This window comes from Colius striatus, chromosome 1, assembly GCF_028858725.1.
Source record: "Colius striatus isolate bColStr4 chromosome 1, bColStr4.1.hap1, whole genome shotgun sequence".
NCBI classification, from domain to species: Eukaryota; Metazoa; Chordata; class Aves; order Coliiformes; family Coliidae; genus Colius; species Colius striatus.
The window spans coordinates 126,658,636-126,679,553 of record NC_084759.1 but is presented as its reverse complement, the minus strand read 5'-3'; the positions used below and the strand labels follow the sequence as shown (position 1 = coordinate 126,679,553).

Genomic DNA, 20,918 nt, shown 5'->3' with positions numbered 1-20,918 from the left:
GTCTCCAAGATGACACAATAAACAACCCCCATGTAGGCATCTTAGTGCAGCACAGAATTTATAATTATGGGACTTCTAACCCCAGTACAAGCACTTTCACAATGTATGAGTCAATAAATACAAAACACTATTAGGAAAAAAAAAATCTATACATATATAGAGAGGTATTCACACATATGTCTATCTACATTCTGGGATGCATCAAGAAGAGTGTAGCCAGCAGGTCAAGGGAGGTTCTTCTCCTCCTCTACTCGGCCCTGGTGAGGCCTCATCTGGAGTCCTGTGTCCAGTTCTGGGCTCCTCAGCTCAAGGGGGACAGAGAACTGCTAGACAAGAGTCCAGCACGGGGCCACCAAGATGATCAGGGCACTGGAGCATCTTCCTTATGAGGAAAGGCTGCGGGAACTGGGGCTGTTTAGTATGGAGAAGAGGAGATTGAGGGGGGATCTTATTAATATTTACAAATATATAAATGGTGGGTGTCAGGAGGTTGGGACATCCCTTTTTTTGATGGCATCTAGCAACAGGACAAGGGGTAATGGGATGCAGCTGCAACACAAAAAGTTGCATTTAAACATATGAAAAACAGGGAGAGTGTGGAGTCTCCTTCCCTGGAGGTCTTCAAAACCCGCCTGGATGTGTTCCTATGCGACCTGATCTAGGTGGACCTGCTCCTGCAGAGGGTTGGACTAGGTGATCTCTAAAGGTCCCTTCCAACCCTACCATTCAATGATTCTATGATTTTGAATATAGTTCTTTATGCCTTGCAATTTGCACAGTCATTAGTACCAGCTCTAACACACAGTTACATTTAACTAGGAATAGATGTCCTTACCCTGAGTAGAAACTGCTCTTGCTTTTGTTTTGTGGTATTTCATACCCACTTGTCAAGGATGTAAATAACTGCATGTGTTTAAAAATATATATATTTCAAGGTTCATCTTTCCTACATTTGAGAAAACTAAATAATCCCCTTCTACTCCCACCTTTTGTCTGCTTTCTGGGTGCGAGCTCCATTCTGTTACCACTTATTTTAGTCAAAATCAGAGGTGTTAGTTTAAATAACTGTGCTGTGCGAAGTCAGTGCATTTTGACTGCAATGCGTTAAGGAGCACATACATAAGCAGCTCAGCTGACAGCATGCAGAATGAGAGAAATTACCTGCAGCTTGTACGCTACGGAGCCATGAACTGATATTTTGACTACCTGGGGGAAAGGTAGTGAAAGCGACCTTTTCAGTGACATGCGTGCATCTCGGAGATGACACATGAACAAATTTGAAGTGAGCGATGTAGAGAAAAAAAACGCAAAATACGAGCATAGCACAGTGGATAAAAACATGCTATACCAACAGAAACTCCTGTGGACACGGATAGATGTTGTACAAGTATAGGAAAAAATGCTTTAAGCAAAGCAAGCTGTATCACAGTAGAGCTTTCTTGACATACCCAACTTTGTATTAGGAGCATCTGCCACAATGGCTAGCATGGTCAGGAGACCATCTTCCAAAAGCTATGCTCAACTGATCTTAGCTGGAAGTGGACGCTATCAAAGTACGTCTCTAAAATAATAGGTTGTGGTGAACTTTAGCTTTTTTTTCCCTTCCCTGCTAAAAAGACAAAATGAAGAAGATTCTTAGTCTTCTGATTTAACTTACATCTGACATCTCACTGATTTTAGAGAGATACCATGGGCAGAAAGTGTAATAATAGCTACTTGGTTCTCAAAAGGCTAGATGCTTATGGGTATGAAAGTAGTGTTTTGCTTGGAGATTTGGCTTTGACATTTTTATGCTATCAGACACAAAAAATCCTCTGTTTTGCCTTTAACCTGTGATAATTTGATTAGCCAAGATAATGAACCAACATCAGAGTGCTATTCTTCAGGATTTGAAGGGGTTATTTCAGAATAAAACTCCACTGCCTTTTTCATTTAAATCAACCTAACTTTGAAGATCAAAGCTCAGCTATTCTGTCAATACATGTATGAAGTAGAGATTATTACATTTTTCAATCTTGTGAATAACATTTATCTTGCTTTCATCTAATAACCTGTACATCTTAAACTATTTTTAGGTTCTGGGGAAAAGGAGAAAGAGAATGCCTGAAAAAAAAAAAAAAAACAACAAAAACAACTCATGATGCTGTTGCACAGAACTTTCCAGAGACTGTAATTAAGCATACTCCTCACACCAGCTGAGCAATCACTATGCTATTTTGGCAGGTAAAGCAAATGAAGAATTCATATAGCCTTTTGTTGTCAAGTATTGATATCATGCTTTAACCAGACGGTTCCCAGAGGCAGAATTTCAGAACTGCTTTCCAGTATTCTCAGGAACATACCACTTACTCCTCCAGCCACGTCACTGTAGGGAAAGCAGCAATGCAAGTCTCTGAGGAGAATCACTGTGAACGACCCAAAATACATTTGCAGGCATAACCATCATGTTGTAGCTTTAGAGACATCCTGACCAGCACGAAAAGAAACACATCTCCAGAGGGTTTTTTTGGACCCCAAAGCTGCCACAAATCCAGACTCAGCTCAAACTTCTCTCGAGCTGCAGGGCAGTGTAATTTCCAGGTATATTCTGCACGTGAGGCAGAGGAGGAAAAGGTGTAGCACAGCCGGTGATGCCACTTGGAATTTGTTCAAATACAAAACGTTACTTCTTGCAGGGAGGTTAGTTGTCCAAATGCTAGAGAACATCCAAAAATATAGGGTAAAACACAGGCTCATGCGTCACAGATGCATTATAAATAATACATTAATATAACTGCCCTCCTTTCTAAGTGGCTATTTTTTAACTTATTTGTGAGGGTGATCAAAATTCATTTCTCATACAACATGAACCTGCTCAGTAAAGGAAATGACAGTTCCTCCTCAGGACTGGCAATGAGAGCTGCCATAAACCAGTACTTCAGTGGAGCCGACACAGTTGCCCCACTTACACCTACTGCTCAGCCAGTTACGGCCAGAGAAATCAGTCACACAGACTCTAATTTTGGGTATTACTGCATATGTCTTTCAATTCAGCTATGAATGGCCAGTAAATAAGCTCTATCATTTCAGTGACTGCAATCCACAAAGGTGCAAGCCAAGAATCAACACACAGGCTGGAAATGGTGATTGCAATTAAACTACAATCAGCCTGGTAAGCTGACATGATTAAAGTCTGTCATGTGAAAACCCAGAGCAGCACCATTATGGGCTTTTTTCTACAGTAAGATTTTAACTTGGGGCTGTACTGGCCGGAAAGAGCATCAATGGCTGGAAATTGCAAAGGCTTGGTCATTACATTGAGTTTTGCAGGCTCAGTTCAGTCAACCAGAAGCGTGGAAGAAAGTGCATGGGAAGAAAGAAGTGAAAAGACATGGATATAAAATGCACCATCTGTACTCTTGGCTTTGTTCCTTGAGTTACATACATGCAGATTTTCCTTTGGGCTAGCTAAGCCCTATCTCAGTCTACGAAGCAAGTGCCATTTGTGCTCTTGGCTTTCCCCTCCCCATCTGTTTAACAAGCCAGTCTACAACTGGTCCCAACAAGCAAAACAAGGGGTTTGAGCCTGTGCTATACCCATGCACTTTGGTCCACTCTTCTTTCAGACTTGTGAAAGATTTGCAAATATAAAATATTTTTTTCTTTTTTTCTGTCAGAGATAAAAAGATGGCAGTATGTCTTCTGGGCTTTATACTTCACTGATCTTTCTCCTTTAAAAAACCCTTTAATGGAATTAAAGCTCATACTAGAAATTCAAATCACAACTAAAGGATGAATTCTGATGAATTCTGGTTACAGAAATGGATAGGAAAGTCCCTGTTGACTTTCTCTGAAGCAACATTGTACCTCAGACAAATACTAAGATTGTTTTTAATGCTGATTTTTTTTTTTTTATGACAGTCTTGTTTCTGATGCAGGTATTGCTGAGTGTCTTTTCTGCTATGACACTTAATGTGCTTTTGTATCTCTGAGGACATAAACTTATGAAGATAGAAACGTACAGGCAGTAATTTCTTCTGAAAATCCTTGGTGTTACTCCAAAGGAAACCAGATGATGAAAAAGTTATAGAAAGCTCTGCATTAAAAAGTGTCAAATTCAACTCCATAGAGATAAAGAAAAAAAGCTAGACCGTACCAAAAGTGGAACTTTAAAGGGCTAATTACAGGCTTAATCTAGTCTAAAAGTACAAAAGTATCTCCTCTCTTATCTCAGATTATGGCTTTCTCCACACTCGAAACCTCTCTCCACACTCAAAACTCTCAGCAATTTGAATTTAAAACCCCTCTCAGTCTTTACTTCAGCTAGAGCAATTATTAAATGAAACGATTAATTGATGGCATGGACAAGTGGCACAGAGATTACTATAAGCATTCTTGCACAGACAAAGGTGGTGATGCGCTTCTTTGCAGAAAGCACCTCATGAACTGGATTTCATAGCACCCCAAGTTTCATTTGTATTCAGATGAGTGAAAACATCCCATAAGCAATGCTTGCAAAAGCAGTTGCATCACTGACAGCATTCTCACACTGCAAGTAGGCTGTGTGTTTAACTGTAGAGGCAGAACAGTAACACATTTTCCAAACTGCAACTTAACAAAAGAGATCAAAAAACATGCCAACAGTGGTGCTCCTTGAATTCTCATCTTTATAGACTTAGATTTTAAAATCCTTCTGTACTGCCATGACTCTACTTTCATGAAAATTAGGAAAAACATTCAACCATATCAGCAGGAAAAGACTGGAAAATCCTATTTATAACATGCATCACTTGAAGCTAAATTTGATCTATTAGTGCCCTGATTTTACAGGCCACCTATTTACAAGTCTCATGTGAAAGTCAACACCCCACAGTGATTTCAGGAAAACATTAAAGCTTCAGGTAATTCAGGGAGAAGAGTTCTTGGATGGGTGAATGCAGGTTAACAAAACACTAAAAGTTCCCCTTGAATTTTCCACAGGCTCTTTCAGGACAAAACAGAAAGCTCTCTCCTTTGCTTCCATTTAAAGAACGCAAACTTATGAATTTTTGAAGCAGCATTTGAAGGGTTTTACTGGGAAAGAACGCAGTGTGTGTAAACGAAGGCATTTCGAAAGGGCTGCACTCAAGCACCCACTGGGTCGCCTTTGCTGGCTCGGTCACTTTAGGCAACCTCATGGACAGAGACTGTCAACTGCTTTACTCCTGTATTCGAAAACTGAGCAAATCCAGGCAGGATTTTTTGCACAGCAGCCTGGCACTATTTCTGCAGCAACATTTCTCAAAAAAAAAAGAAAAAAAAGAAAAAAAAAAGGCATTCCCTGTCAGCTGTCTTTGCTTTTGACTAAAATGCAAACATTTCTTATTGGCCTCCTTCCCCATTCCCAAAAACTGCAGGAGATGGAAAACCAGAAAGGGAACATTTCAATTTGTCTTCCTATTTATAAGCAATTCCTGCACCACTGGGAGGTCCTGCCCACAACCATCCTCACCGCAGCCCCTCTCTAAGCCCAGTGCTCAGCCTCTGTCTTGCAGAGGTGCCAGACCACATTTAAGACAGCTGCTTCTGAAGCCAACATGAAAAACATCCGCATCCGCCATGAATAATAGCTTCCTATTAAGAACAACAGCAACTCTTTATGGAGAGATTAAGAGACTGATAGATCCCAGGCAAATGAGACTCATAACCAGCTTAGAGAAACAAATCACACCCTTCTTGGCTGATTCGTTGCCCCTGGCATAGCCAGTGATAAGCAAGCTTTGGAAGAAGCTACAGGAGAGGCATTTGGCAGCAAAGCGGAGCCAGAGGTGACTTCCAACGTATCAAGAATTTACAGTCTGTGTAGCAAAAATGAATGACAAGGTCATAACCCGCAAAACCCCTTGACTTTATCTGTCTCTTTTCACAGATCTGTAGACTTTGCTGGATATGCTCTAAGGCCAACCAATGTTAACATGGATTTCTTTGCTCAAACCATCAAGCTTCTGGCTCAGTACCTTTCAGGCATACACCAGAGCAAAACCCATTCACATTTCTCTATTTTTAGAGCAGAGTTGAGGTTACTTATGGCCACAGAAGGGATAACCAAGTCTAACAATGCCAGCATTGGCACCAGATTAGAGACACATGCAGGACCTGCAGTGGAGTTTTCCAAGAGATGCTCACAATGCCCTGGCTGCAAAAGAAAATTTTGCTTGGGTGGCAAAAGGAGTGTGAAACATTGTAATTCCACATTTCCAGGAACACTGTGACTGCAGGGAAAAAAAAAAAAAAAGACCAAAACAAAAGAAAACCAGAGTCCAGTTCTGACACAGGTAGTACTCTAGTCATGCATCCTGAAAGCAGAAGTAATTTCCATTTGCATTTAATAACTTGAGGGATAAAGGGGAAAAAAACCACCATAAACCAAGAACAATAAGTAGGCGGTTTATCCTAAGCTCATTACAGATGGCTTCCAAGTCTGCAAAGAGAAATTTAAGAAATTAAGACACTGCTATCCCTTCTGCCCTTTCCCCTGACCTATCAAAGCAAAGTTGGCAGAAGGGACGTGTTATACTCTGTTTCTGTGCAAAATCCATGGTGTCAGCTCCACTGCCAAGGAAGGTGAGGTTCCGGTGAAGCTGCCAGATGCAATATTGAGATACTTTCCGCTCTACCAGCCTTGCACAGTTTGAAGAAAGGTAGCAAATAGCTGCAGGCAGCGGCTTCTTATATTTCCTCTGATGTTTCTGCTACACTCTCAGACTTAGCTTCTGACTACGCATGAGATGGCAGCTGCTTAGTCAAAAGCTTCCTGAGGAAGCCCAGTAACATGAGAATACAGCTCCACAGTCTGCATCTGCTGCCCTTCTCAAAGCAAGGAATGCTGCCTGAACCCTCTGAGACTAAAAGAAGAAAAGCATAAAATACAAGTTTTTGACTGCTCTCTAGGGAGGATGATACACCTAAATAGCAGAGGATAAACTACTGTTGGGAGACGACAGATCAGGTCTCTAATCTCTCAGTTGCCAAAGTTTGGAGAGATGTGAATGTTGGGCTTGAATTTCTACAGAAGTCAGCAAGTTTATGACTCCATTGATCCTTCATCACTGAAATCAGCCAGGGCCTTGAGAAACTGTACAGCAATGTCAGAACTCAGTGGGCTGGAGGCACTATGTAGGGAAGGGTTTTGTGGGAAATAAAACAGCCTTCAAAGAAGAAGAGGTAAACGGAAGTAGCAGCAATTACAGGACTAACACAAAACACACCTGGTTTCAACTCAGTTGTCTTTGTGTGATAGCTCCTGCCATCAATAAAGTCCTACAGTGCAAATACTAGGGATATAACAACTGTCATCCCATTGCTACCTCTCTGAACAGTTATGAGACAACTTGACCCTCTAAACAATATTCAATTTTTCAGTAGTGACTAAAGCACAGAACTATTCTTGGGGATTAATAACTTCCTGAACAGTCCTTCAAGCTCAGGAAGGGACATTTGCCACTGACTAATCTCTGGAAAATGTCTATGATCACTAGTACTACCAGAAGAGGAAAAGCAAAAGTAGTGCTGTGCTGGATTTTTTTTGTATCGAGTACACGAAATATTTTTCTATTGATATCAAGAGATACTAGGTCAGGAACCAGGCTCTTATGAGTTTAGTCTGAAGAGCTTCCAGGAGAGCTGGACTTCACACACACCTTGCACTGAGGGGACTCCTTGGACACTTCCTGAGTGCCTTACTGAAATATCAAGATATCTAAAGACATTCACAAAAACACACTACATCATTGGTATTTTTGTTTAGTTTCTAGTATTTGCTACCTTGATATCCATGTTTGCCATGTTCCCACAGCAACAGATGCAAAATATATATTCCTCACAAATATGAGAGCATCTTCCACATGTCCTAACCTGGGACTGTCAGAAACTGGACATCCTCAAATAGCAGATGAAGGCCTTGAAATAATAAAGCATTGAAGCACATCTATAATTAATTTTAAGCACAGAAGTAGTCTCACTGTAGCTCTAACTGGCCATTGCCCTTTGCTTCTAGGTAATCTTATCATGTTTCAAAACTCATTGTACTACATTCGGAGGTATGGGATTTGATCCAGAAAAAGCACATGCACAAAAGTTACATTTAGCTTCCAAATTCTTGGAAAATCCTGGGTACAGAGAAGATAGAAGTGAGAGAAGAAGGAAGAGGATATTTAAGTTTTTTTGAGCAGCCAAAGGCTCTGCCCTTCGGGTACAGTTTAGTTCTGACCAGGCTGATTACTAGTATTAATCTTCAGTGGTTTGTGTCCATGATGCAAGTCATTTGGCTGTCTGCGCTGGGTGGAGAGACGGCAGCCTGTCAGTGGCAGAGCAGCTGCCTGAGTCCAAGAGGACAGATGGCAAGGACACAGCTTGATTCTTTCCTCCCTGTATTTCCCTTCTATAATTTTCTTTCCTCCCTTGCCTCCATCCCAATTTTTTCAGTGGTGGGAGGGAGAACTACTTGGACCTCAATGTGCTTGATGAGCAAATTAAATTCGCCTTCTAATTACTTCCTGAGCCTCTGTACTAGTGATCTGTCCTCACCCCAGACAGATGGCAACTGCTGCTTCACAGTTGGTCTGGCACCGGCGCAGGCAAGGGATGAATGGCAGGCAGGTGTGACACTGGTTGTGCTCACCAGCTGCAAAGAAATCAAGGAAGAAACCCCAGCCTATTGGCTGAGGAGAGCATGCCTGGCTGGAAGAGAAAAATCAAATATGTATTTGTCCTTTAAGACTTAGATCATGTCAATTGTATGATCACACCATGTATAAGAGTCAATAAGGCCAAGTGCCAGGTCCTGCACTTGTGCAACAACAACCACATACAGCCTTAGGGGAGAGTGGTTGGAAAGTTGTTTGGCAGAAAAAGCCCTGAGGGTGTTAATAAACAGCCAGCTGAACATGAGCCAGCAGTGTGCACAGGTTCCTGGACTGTATCAAAAATAGTGTGACCAGCAAGGCCAAGGAAGTGATTGTCCCCTTGTAGTTGGCCCTGGTGAGGCTGCATCTCAAATACTGTGTTCAGTTTTGAGTCCCTCAATACAAGAAGGATACTGAGGTTCTGAAATATGTCCAGCAATGAGCATTCAAGCTGGTGAAGGGTCTTGAGAACAAGTCTTATGAGGAGTGGCACAGAGAACTGGGATTGTTTAGTCTGGAGGACACTAAGAGGAGACCTTATCACTCTACCTGAAAGGAAGCTGTAGGGAGGTGGAAGTGCGTCACTTCTCTCCAGTAATGAATGACAGGACAAGAGGAAATGGGTTCAATTTGCACCAGAGGAGGTTTAGATTAGAGATTAGGAATAATTTTTTCACCCTGAGGGTTTTTAAGCATTGGAATGGGCTGCCCAGGGAGTTGATGGAGTCCCCATCCATGGAGATATTACCAAGAGGGGTAGATGAAGTACTGAGGAACATGATTTAGTGATGGGTTTGGCAGTGTTAGGTTAGTGGTTGGACTCAATGATCTTTAAAGTCTTTTTGAACCAAAATGATTCTATGATTCGATTGGCATTGGGCATTAATCAGACTGATAGAGGACTGTAGCATCCTCACTGGTGCTGGCTTCTCGCTCCAAGGAGTTCTTACCAGTTATCCTATTTTTTTATTAGCTTAGAACATGTATACCTATATATGTCTGTACATATATGTATCTTATTCCATTTAAGTGTCTAATTCCATTTAAAGTTTAATACTACTAGTTCTGCCAATAAGCAACTCAAGCACAATAATTATCAAATAAATACACCTATCACCAAGAGTCTCCCTTTGATCATTCTACAGCCTGAATACAATGTCAATTTGTCAACCATCATGGTTCCAGCCTTTCACTGTTGTAAGCCCATCTTGAAGGCTAAAACTGGTATCAGCTGAACCACAAAGAAACATCCTTGTTACAAAAAGAAAGAAAAAAGGAACCTTGATTCATTAGTGAAAGGAAAACACTAAAACTTCTTTCCCACTCTCCTTGTGAAAGCAACAAGGATTACTCATCTGTTTCCCAACTTGGCTAAAGTTAAACACAACTTTAAACTTTTAAAAATAAGACCTGTCTCAGTTTGGGTGGTGGCATCTTTTTCTTCCCCCTTTTTATTTGACAAATTTTCCCAAGAGACTTTCTCATGTCTTCATTGCTGCCAAAATTTCCATGACTGTTGAGATTTTCTCACATGAATAGATGGATGTGTTTGCTTCCAGGAAAGGAAGAGTTACAGCATGCTGAGACCATAGGCAGCCTGCTACCTGCACAGCGCTCTCTGAGCTTTGGGATCATATATTAAGATATGTGAATGAGAAAAATTAAAATAAATGAAAAAAAAAAATCACTCAGAAATGAAAGTTACAAGTTCTTCTCACGAGGCAGAGGAGAAGAAAACAGCTGCTAGAAAAACAACACTGGGCAATTTAAAGATGAATATTTTGCAAACTAACATGTTATCCAGGCTCACAGGAACACTCTAGTTCTGCCAAAACATGATTGCGGCACTAGCGTTAAATGGATTTATTTAAACCGGTCTAAGCTTCTGCTTAGATACCGTCACACTATGCATACAGATCCATTTGTGGATGCAAATGGGAGCATTAAAGAAGTCAGCAGCCCAGGGTTCTCTCTTGCCTTGGGGTGAGGAGAAGCAGCGACATCAGCACTAGGACAGCCATCCTTGTTTGAGCATCTCCCATTCCCTGCTTCACCTGAGCTTTCTATTTTTGCCCAATGTAGTTTAGGGAGTGCTCACAGGGACTCACACTGGAGCAGTTGATATCTGAAGGACTGTTCTCCTGGTGGGTGACCCATGTCAGGGCAGGGTGTGAGGGCCTGCCCCCGTGGGAGGCCCCATGGCAGAGCAGTTTGTGAGGAGCTGTAGCCCATGGGAAGGACTCACGCTGGAGGAGTTCATGAGGGAATGTCTCCTGTGGGAGGGACCCCACACTGTAGCAGTGACAAGTGTGATGAGGCCTCCTCCTGAGAAGAAGCAGTGGCAAAGTCCATCTGTAATGAACTGACGACAACCCCCATCCCCATCCCCTGCACCACTGGGGGGCAGGGAAGGAGGGTCCTGGGAAGAGGGAGGGGTGGGGGGAGTTGAAGATTCAGTTTTATTTGTCATCTTCCTGTTCTAATTGTTCATTAATAAATCAAACCCTTTTCTCCCCAAGTTGAGTCTGTTTTGCCCATGACACTAATTGCTGAGTATCTCCCTGTCCTTATCTTGACTCATGAACCTCTTGTTATATATCTCTCTCCCTTGTCCAGTTTAGGAGGGGGGAATCATGTTATGACTTGGTGGGCATCTGGCACACAGCCACCACAGTCATCCAGCAAAAGCCTCAACACAATCTTCTGATGCAAGAAGAAAACAAACCTACAAACCTTTAAAATGTTATTTCCACAACCCTTTTGTGAGCTAGTAACAATGTTATGTAAGAAGGAGGAGTCACTTAGAACCTGAGCAAAACTGCTTCTTCAATAAAAGATTATCTAGTTGGAGAATTTTCAAGCTTCCGTGAAAAGAGAGGAAATATTGGACATCCAGTATCACAATCAGGTGAACAGCAACATGATTTACATTTCAGACCCAGCAGCACAACCCAACTGGAAGATCTTGCTACATACATAGCCAAACTGCAAAATCTTACAAAATAATAATAATTACTACAATAGTAAAAGTTAGGTCATAACCAAAGAGAAGGAAGAATCTGGAAATCAAGTCATACTGTGGACCCTGTTGAACCTGTGCTGGTGGACAGTAGTGGCTGCTAAGTGTTGTGACAACGAATATCCCTGGAGCTTCGTTTGACACGGTTCTGCGTTATACAGACACGCAATTATCTGTGTAGTGTTTATAAAGAAGGGAAGAGAGAGGCTTTCACCAGGGACACAGTATCTACATTGGAGCATCAGTTATTCCACTTATGTGACTCAAGAAAGAAAAAAACATGCAAAAAAAAAGTGAATCAGAAGTGATATCCCGAAGAGCGACAGCCAGGCTTTGCACTTACCTCCCTCAAGAAAGAAACAGGCATGTACAACAGGGAGGAAGCACAAGCTGAGGCATGTAGCCAGGTGGGAGACTGAAGTAATCCTCCACCTTCATCGTTAACCTTTACCAAACATTACGGCTTTATCTCTGCTGAATTAGCGGCAAGAGAGCACCACTCCTCCACTCGCAGGTCAGAGAACAATGCTGGAAAGCCACCAAGGGTTCAGAAGAGAATGAAGAGGGGGAAACCCCAAAGCACACAAACCCCAAACCTGAAAGCTGCTCAAGAGACTGCACAAGCCTAAGCGTAGTTTCCCAGACTTTATTTTCAAGAAAAGCTCTATCTGAGCTTCAAGAGTAATCACACCACAATAAAAATTAGCTACAAGTCAGACAAATTTTCCTTTAATTTTTACTGACCAGGGTCCTAGGCATCTACAAAACAGGATAAAAGTTGCTGCATTTAAGGACTCCAAATCATTACTTGTTGGGTACTTTGCCTTATTCTCAAACTATGGTGCCTTAGTTGTAGACTCACAGATCAAATTCTGACTAAGGAAGGTGCTGTGGGGTGGCAGTGCAAAAACAATAGTTAAGCATAAGCAAAACCAGAAGCATATGTTCTCTCAGGATATGTTCTAGGCACAATTATTCATGGGTAAATAAAGAGTAGCAAAAGCATTTGCACAGAATCTCATAGCAGCAAGCCAGGTGACTCAAAAAATTCCTCCCTATTTCCATTTACTTTCAAACGATGAGGGAGAAAAAGGCTTTTAGAGGTCACCACAAAAGGCTGGAGGACACCATTTGTTTCACACTGAGCTGGTATCTAACTCTGAATACTGAAGACCTCACTGTGAGACTACAACACAGTAGTCTCCAAGGAAAGATGGTCTGGGTCATGGCTGCTCCATTCCCCAAGTAGCATCAATACAGCTTTTTTACTCCTCAGTGCTCTATTTAAAGGTAATTTTTAAAAATTGCTTCTCTGCCTCAAAATTAATTCTGAAGCCTCAGAAGAAGTTGAAAGCCTACTATTAATATTATATGATTGCTATAAAAAAACTCCTGTGTTTTTCATTCTGTTTGTTTACCGTATATATACACCAGGAGTGCCTCTTGATTTTGCTGAAATATTCGTGGGATGATGTTTGGGAGCTGTCATCTGTTAATTAAAGGACATGAGAAGAAAGATACTCTAAAAAGTTAAGTTTCTGATCTGATAGTGATGCTCAAGGAAGTAAAAAACCCACACGAACAAAAATAGCACTCAAAAGTGAAAACCAATATCAAAGTCAAGGGAATGCTCCCTTCCCCACAGCCCTTGAACTGTGTTGTCTTCAGTGGTGGAGCAGTCTGCAAGCAAGCCTTCAACATAATAAATATAATCTGAAGAATAAATAAATATAATCTGCTGCCTTTCTAAGGTAGTGGAAATTAACCAGAAGGCTACAGGTTTTGCTAAACAGGTTTTGTCACAGAGTCTCAAAGACTGAGCTGGATCTGGCTTTCTGTTAAAACCTCAATCAGAAACAAAGAAGGGCATAAGCCCATTTGGTATCCTTTCACAGTAATTTTTAAGTCTTAAAAACATGGGTCAAACCCCCTTATACACATTTTTTTCCTCATTTTTGTAAAATTTAATTTCCACCTTATGCAAAATGTCTCAGAAAAAGGAGGTGGCCAGAAGCTGGAAGAGAACATCGAATTGCCTGGAAAATGACAAAAACATACAATGAAAGCCAACAGCAGAGAGCACTGCCAGGGAGCCAGGAGTGCACAGCAAAGAAGGCAGTGCAGCGGTCAGCTGGCAAATGCACCAAGAGTTGGTAATTTCTGATGGAGTAAGAAGCTCTGCCAGAGGACTCTCCAGGCTTGATATCCTTCATAAGAGGATGGCTCTTCCCCCAAAAAGGTGTTAGCTAGACTGACTCTTTAAAATAAACAGCTGGACTATCACCCTAAGGGCCAAACACAAAGGAGTTTTGGCAGCTGAATTAGAATTTACTGAAACAAAGACCACATTTCAGCTCTCCTGCAAGGGCAGAGGGTTGACCTGGTGACTTTTTAAACTGCTTTTAGCTTCAGAGTGACTTCACGAGGCCCTTCTGTCCTTATCTCCTGCTACCACCATCCTGCATTGCATAGCCTTGCTGGAACAAGACACAAAGTCAAAGCTGCATCAAGCTGTGCTGTGTCAAATGTCCATCTTCCACTTAGGTACTGTGTTCAATTAGGTGTACTGAGGTACAGCAGGGCTGATGAATCTGCATTCTCCACTGAAGTTATTCCACACACAGAGGCTGTTGTAAATATTTCCCTTATACTTCTTCAAGCTTGAAACATTTGCACTTCCACTTAGCTGAAACTAAAAGCCCTCAACATGACCCAGTATCCTAAATTCACATGAACTTCTTTTAGGCTGCTACAGAGTTCTATTCAGTAAAATCAGCAACAGGTAAACTTAACCCCAGAGAGTAATTTAGAGTTCTTAAATAGAAAAAACCAAAAAAGTAACTGGAAGGAGAAGAGAAGAGGGAGGAATGGGAAATAGGACAGTGCACAAGACCTGGCTGTCAGTACTGCAGGCATCAACTACAGCACGAGACAGTACCATACGCCTGGAAAAGCTCCAAGAAAGAGAGCATACGGTGCCCTGCTTATAGACAGGACTCATAACAAAAAACTCAATGCAAAATTAATTTATACCTTTAGCTACTCTACATACATGGACATTACTTGACTTTTCCACATTTGTTCACATAAACTCTGCATTTAAATTTCTTACCCAAGTGGTCTCTCAGAAATCACCTAACTCTGTAACACAACAGTGTAAGCCTCAGCTCATCACACCCATCTCAGCAGCTACAAAGCAAGCCATGAGCATCAAGATTTGTTTGCAGCAGCATCAGACTCACCATTCCCTGATAACTCCTATCACCACCAAAAGTGCCACAAATCTATTTGACTTCCTCTTAAAGCAAAACACGTAATAAATTAAGAACTAATCTGAGCACTGGTTGGAGTTGCATCACTAGCATGCTATAAGTTTTGTATTTTGTTTCCAAGGTAGGAAGATAGGGGTATTGCTGTAGAGTCAGCAAATTAACTGTGATTTTAAAACATAAACAAAGGAGATCTCTCTTAGAAAACATCCCTCATGACTGTGGACACCTTGACCAAGGACATCATCCTTCACCTTCATTCCAGCACACCATGCTTTGCTCCTCAGAGATGAGAATTGTCTTCAAATTCCAATAAAGGATAGGAAATAACCATGAATTTATCAGCTTAATAAATCTTCTTAATAAGCTCCATTATTGTCTCATTTGGAGAGGCAGACACGAGACTGCAACACAGCAGATGAGGAGTTGAAAAAGGTAGTGGAGGGGGAACGTAAGCAAATGGCTTTTATTTGCTGAATCTATGCATGGAGCTGCTGGGGACAGCCTTAGCAGTAGTAATGGTTGCCCAGAGATCCCTAGGCTGCTCCAGGAGTTCTCCTGAGCACTGTGGCCATCCCAAACCACAACAACTCTGTAGACATCATATGGGATCATATGGTGGTACGGAGTTGGGTCATGCCTAAAGCTCAAACCACAGCAGATCTGGCCCCAAGTTATTTAAACACTGCTCAATAGGTCTCATGAATAACATGCCATAAAATGCCATTCTGAGCTCTTTAGGGAGCTATCAGGTATCTCTTCAGGCTTTGGAAAGCTCAAGTTGCAAGAACAGTAATCCTAATAGATGAGCCAGCTGTTTCATTCGTCTTCATGGCTATGTAGTATTCCATGAATTCCCTACACCGCCATAAAGAGAGGAGACTAAAGGGGTCCTAGAAGCATAAAGCCACGTCCATCCTTCCTCACATCTGCTGGTGATAGGACCACTGCACAGAAGCCATCTGCAGTCCATCTGGATATGCCGCCTTCTGGAAGAATGGCAAGACCCCTATACTTTTTTTCACCTGCTGAGGCAATACAAGACATCGTCTAGCTACCTGGTGTACCTTTCCAGGAGTTAAACTCCATGTAATGCCTCATATGTGCAGAGCGGTAGCTTCTGGTTTAGGAGCAGCAGGTTAACTTTCATGCTTGGTTTGTAAAACACGGTGCGTCTACACATGTGTCTGTATATGTCTGTGTATGTCTAAGTGGCCATATGGAAAAACAAAGGAAAAACAAGGTATGCTCAGAAAAGAGCCTAGTTCAGCTAACTGCCCTCTGCCATCCCCACTGCTCTGCCTCTGAACCTCTGCTGCCTACAAAAATCACAATCCAGTCTGTGCCTTCAAAGGGTACAGAATGCTCCCCATATAGTAGTCCATGCTCTGCAATGCAATGATTTGTCATTTCAATGTGCTTTTCTTGTTCTTGCCATCACAGATTTTAGAATCTGCAAGGAACCTCTCTAGTTTGATCATTTGTGGATAAGCAGAACAACCTCCTTCTTAGACAACGTGGTAACAGAATACCTTCATTTTTAGTAGTGGCTTTCTTCCCCTGTTGTTTAACACTGAATGCAGAAGCTGTTGAAAGATGGCAAGCAAACAAGACATAGGATAAGAGGGGCACATTTTACCTAAGCATTCATCATCCTGTTTGCTTGAATGAGAGGAAAAGCAAGGCAAAGAAGAAATAACATCATATTTTTGCCTAAGCTTATGGATAAAAGATAAGCTTTATAAACTTAAAGTCTTTACATCTTCCAACAAGCACAAGCACAGTGATGTTCATTTTTAAATTGTCAGGCTTACTGAACAAAGAGTTACAGTTTCTCATTTATTTGCCTTAGTATCTATTGTTTATTGGTGACTTGATCTGGAGATTTATTTTCAAGCATATCCCAATGCTGCTGAAGTGGCAACTGAGTGTCTGGAGAAGTCTGAGTACAGATCCCTTAAGAGGAATCTCCCCCATTTAGTCATTAAAATAAAATGTTACCATGCAGAGCAGGGACTGCACTTTGTTATGTGTTTGCACTCTGCCTAGCACAGAATTGTCTTAGTTTCTGAACCCAAGGGTTTAAAGGTGGGAAACAAAACTATGAGAAAAAAAAAATCAAATCACCAATAAACAACAGATACTAAGGGAAAAAAAAAAAAAGAGAGACTGGTACTATTTGTTAAATAAGCATGATAAAGACTGCCAGAATTAGCATGTACAGGACTTTTCATATGCTACAAAATAATTACGAGAGTCAGGATTAAAATGTGATTGATCAAGAAACCTTCATGGGAATTCAAGAAAGACCTTGATGTATTCAGGGGTATATAATAGCTCTGCAATTCAGCTGCATCTCTCATTAAACATTGTTAAAAACTCCATGAAAGGGAAATTAAGTTAATCAAATTTAAATAAAATAATAAACATTCCTTTGGATATTCTTTTCCCAGCAAAAGAGTAAAAGGGATGATGGCAATAGTGTATTAACCATGTTAAAAGTTCGAACGTAAAAATAGCGAAAGTAAGAGGAACTGACTACACATTAATATGCTAAATGTAAACCTTGCATCTTGTTTCTGTCTGGGACCCTTCATCAAATTAAATCTTTTGGTAAACTTTGAGAAATCCTTAATGACTCTAACAAGGTATACACAGTGCTGTAGATGGGGGGAAAAAAAAAAAATCTTCTCACCTGCACTAGCATTTTCTGTCTTTCCTGTATAACTGCAGATAATTCCAGTAGTCATACAAACACATATTTAAGGCTGAGCATCTCCAGGAAATTGTTTAATGCTAAATGAATTAAAATCATGCAGAATAAAATGGAAAATCGACTCATGCTGGAATTATAAATTACAGAATTAATTTGGGAAACATGCTGTAATGCCAAATTTGATTCATGCAAGTAAATCTCACAAGTCTGGGCCAACATCTGGCTTCTTATCTGAACTTTCCAAGCTGCTTCTCACTTACACAAAACCAGCTTGGATACTTTATGAGAACAAGCTCTCTCAAATTTTCCAATACTTTCTGTCTTCAGGGATGCCAGAATTACCATAAGAATGTCTTTTTCCTGGCACTTTGAATTGGACTGATTCAGACCTCACTGACTAGATGATCCTTTGAGGACCCAACCCTTAAGATACTCTGATTCTATGTGATACATTACAGGATAACTTATAACTGGAACTATGCTTTATTTAGGAGTAGAGGTTTTGTTATGCCACGCTAACTCAATCATCTGTTAAGTTCGATAACCTGCTGATAGGATCCTTTGCCTAGTCCTCCAGAGCAAAAACGAAAGCAAATTAAAAACAAATCCCCAAAAACCTACCACAAACCACAGCACAACAGGGAAGCAAAATCATGACCACAAAGTTATGGCAACCACCGGTGGAGCAGTCAGGAGTCAATCAAGATTCTGTATGTAATCCTTAGTGCCCATACTTTCAAAAGTAATTGATACTATAAACCCAAGCCCAACTATGAACTGATGTATATAACAGGGATATTCCTCTTACAGGGACGATTGGCTGTGAAATTAATTTATTCATTGGAATCAATGAAAATTGCCAGATTGAACCAGTTTGCTGGTACTTCTCTGGATCACGATATAAGTAGTTAATCAAAGGAAAAGAAGTGGTCATCCATTCTTCCTTGAGAGGAACTTAACAGAATATTTTACAGAAAGAAAAATTAATATAGTGGTGAAAAGAAAACCAGCGATATTGGCTTAATGGAGGATGAGCACATCCAAGTTCGATTAATGCACTTTCTGGAAGACTGTTTCCTTTCTTCTGACATTCCACTTCAAATGGACAACGCAGGAAGTAAAAACCTCACACCAGGTCAGCGGATGAGGAAATTTTGGGACTTAAGTTACACTCAATTAAAGGAGAGTCACTCTTAAGACAACATTGTAAACGTTTGCCATTTTTCTCTGTCTGCCCTCCAACAAACCATTCATTCTAAAGATTGTCAAACTATCTCCAACTTTTAAAGCAGCCACTATGGATCAGAATTAAAATATTCCTCTCTACCTAGCAACAACATACCATCTTGAAGCACTAACAACTCCACCTGTTCTGCAGTAAGAGCATGTCTAATTTATATAAACTTTGGTTTATTCTGGGATAAAACAAGAAGTCCAGTGGATGAAAGAATTTATGCTAAAACATCATACTACCTGGGAGAGGTACATTATCATATTATCATATATCATATTAGTCAGTGGTCTCTTTAATCAAGACTTTTCATGAACTTACCCACCTTGTCTCTGAAGAGATAAACAGAATAATCACTAGCATACATTAAGACCATAAAACTACTTAAGTTCAAAATTGCAACCTATTTTTACTCGTGGAAGGAAGCACATTCTAAGAAATACCTTAATCCCAAAGAGACTGATTAAATCCAAACATAAACAAACTTGAGATCTTGGACTGAAGAACTGCTGGAGCTGATCCAAAGCAACAGTCTTTCCCCTGAGTACAGTGCATTTTGGATCATGGCCCTTGGCCTAGAAGATCAGTTTGTGCAAGGCCTACAACGTCAGTAAAGTTGGGCATCTCTTTGATGTTACTCTTCACATTTCAGCAAGTATGCAACATTGTATCTATTACAGCAAAGGACGAGGTAACTATTCTCCAAGAGTGTTTGTTTTTTTACCCAATAAGGCTGTAACTTAAAGCAGGAAAACACCCCGAGTCCAATGCTTTCTAGGCTTTTGTACAAGAGGAGGATTAATAGCATCAATGTAAACTGAGCAATAGTTCTATCCAGGCCTGCTGTCTTCCATCACTTCCCTCCTCCCATCCTTCCTTGCCATGTGATCAGAAAGGTATACAAGATGCTGTAAGGTTTGTTTTACAGAATAACACCATGCATGTCAGCTGCAAGCAAGATAAGCATTCATATATTTCCTGGATCACACGCTAAAGATGGAAAGAGCTATTAATTCATCCATTCCCTCTCCCTCCTTACAGGCATCTAATCCAAGCTAGCAGAGAATGACTGTCCCTTGCAGCAGGCCACACAGGGGAGTTGACAAGTTGGCTCCTGGCAGACGAGTTGGCCTGCTTGTTTCCAAAACCTCCACTCTAATCCCTTAGACACACTTCAGTCAGGGTAGATGTTACCCTGAGCTGCCAGCCCTGCAGAATAATTTCCAAGGCTCTTTATGAGCTTTACACAACCTCAACCAATGCTACCAGCATTTCTCACAGATTCATTCTACCAAGCAGCTTTTCTCAATGCTCCCATTACCTTCTCTTTTGCAGCCTGTTAAACCTAGTTGCAGTCTCTTGCAAAAGCTATATCACTATGAGTATCCACATCCAAAACTGTTGACATCTTTGCTTCTTAGATAACGTATCTATACTGTTTTTAACCATTCCACAGAAACCAGTTCCTTTGCTCTCCTAATCAGTTCTTTCCCTTCCCTCTCAAACTTTCAAAGAGCAGGTGTCCTATATTTAAGCCAGGCAGCCAGATACATTCACACTTCATACGTAAAGCCTGTTATTCTTCCATTTGTGATGGAGATATCACGGACAACTGAGCTGCCTTGTATTACTGCTTCACTTCAGCAACCATGCGTGACCACAGACCCTTGATTTTGTTTCAGCCCTGTGACTTTGCATGTGCTCCTTCACACACAGTACACACATTAACCTACCATTCATTTTATTTTCTTGTTTCCATTCCTCCTCAGATTGTTATACACCATTGGTCTGTCTGCAGAGAGACAGTTCATCATCAATAACTGCAGGCATCCTAGTTTTATACATGGAAAGGTAAAACACACTGAGCTCTTCTGATGCCTTTCATGTTCTTTCCTTGGTTCTCATCATCCTGGCTTCTATATCATGCCACCACTAAGGGTAAATACATTTTATTCTTACACAGGAGATGCACCACCAAGTTTTCCCAAAAGAGCTGTTGCATTGTCTGCTTGTACAAGCAGCATAAAGGACACCTCCCTGA

The 20,918-nt window shown here is 41.0% G+C and overlaps 1 protein-coding gene across 3 annotated transcripts in view; it reads right to left on the bottom strand.

Annotated features, from left to right (window-relative positions):
- Window positions 1–20,918, bottom strand: part of PRR5 (proline rich 5) — a 106,153-nt gene that overhangs the window by 71,434 nt on the left and 13,801 nt on the right. The gene's annotated exons all lie outside the window — the stretch shown is intronic.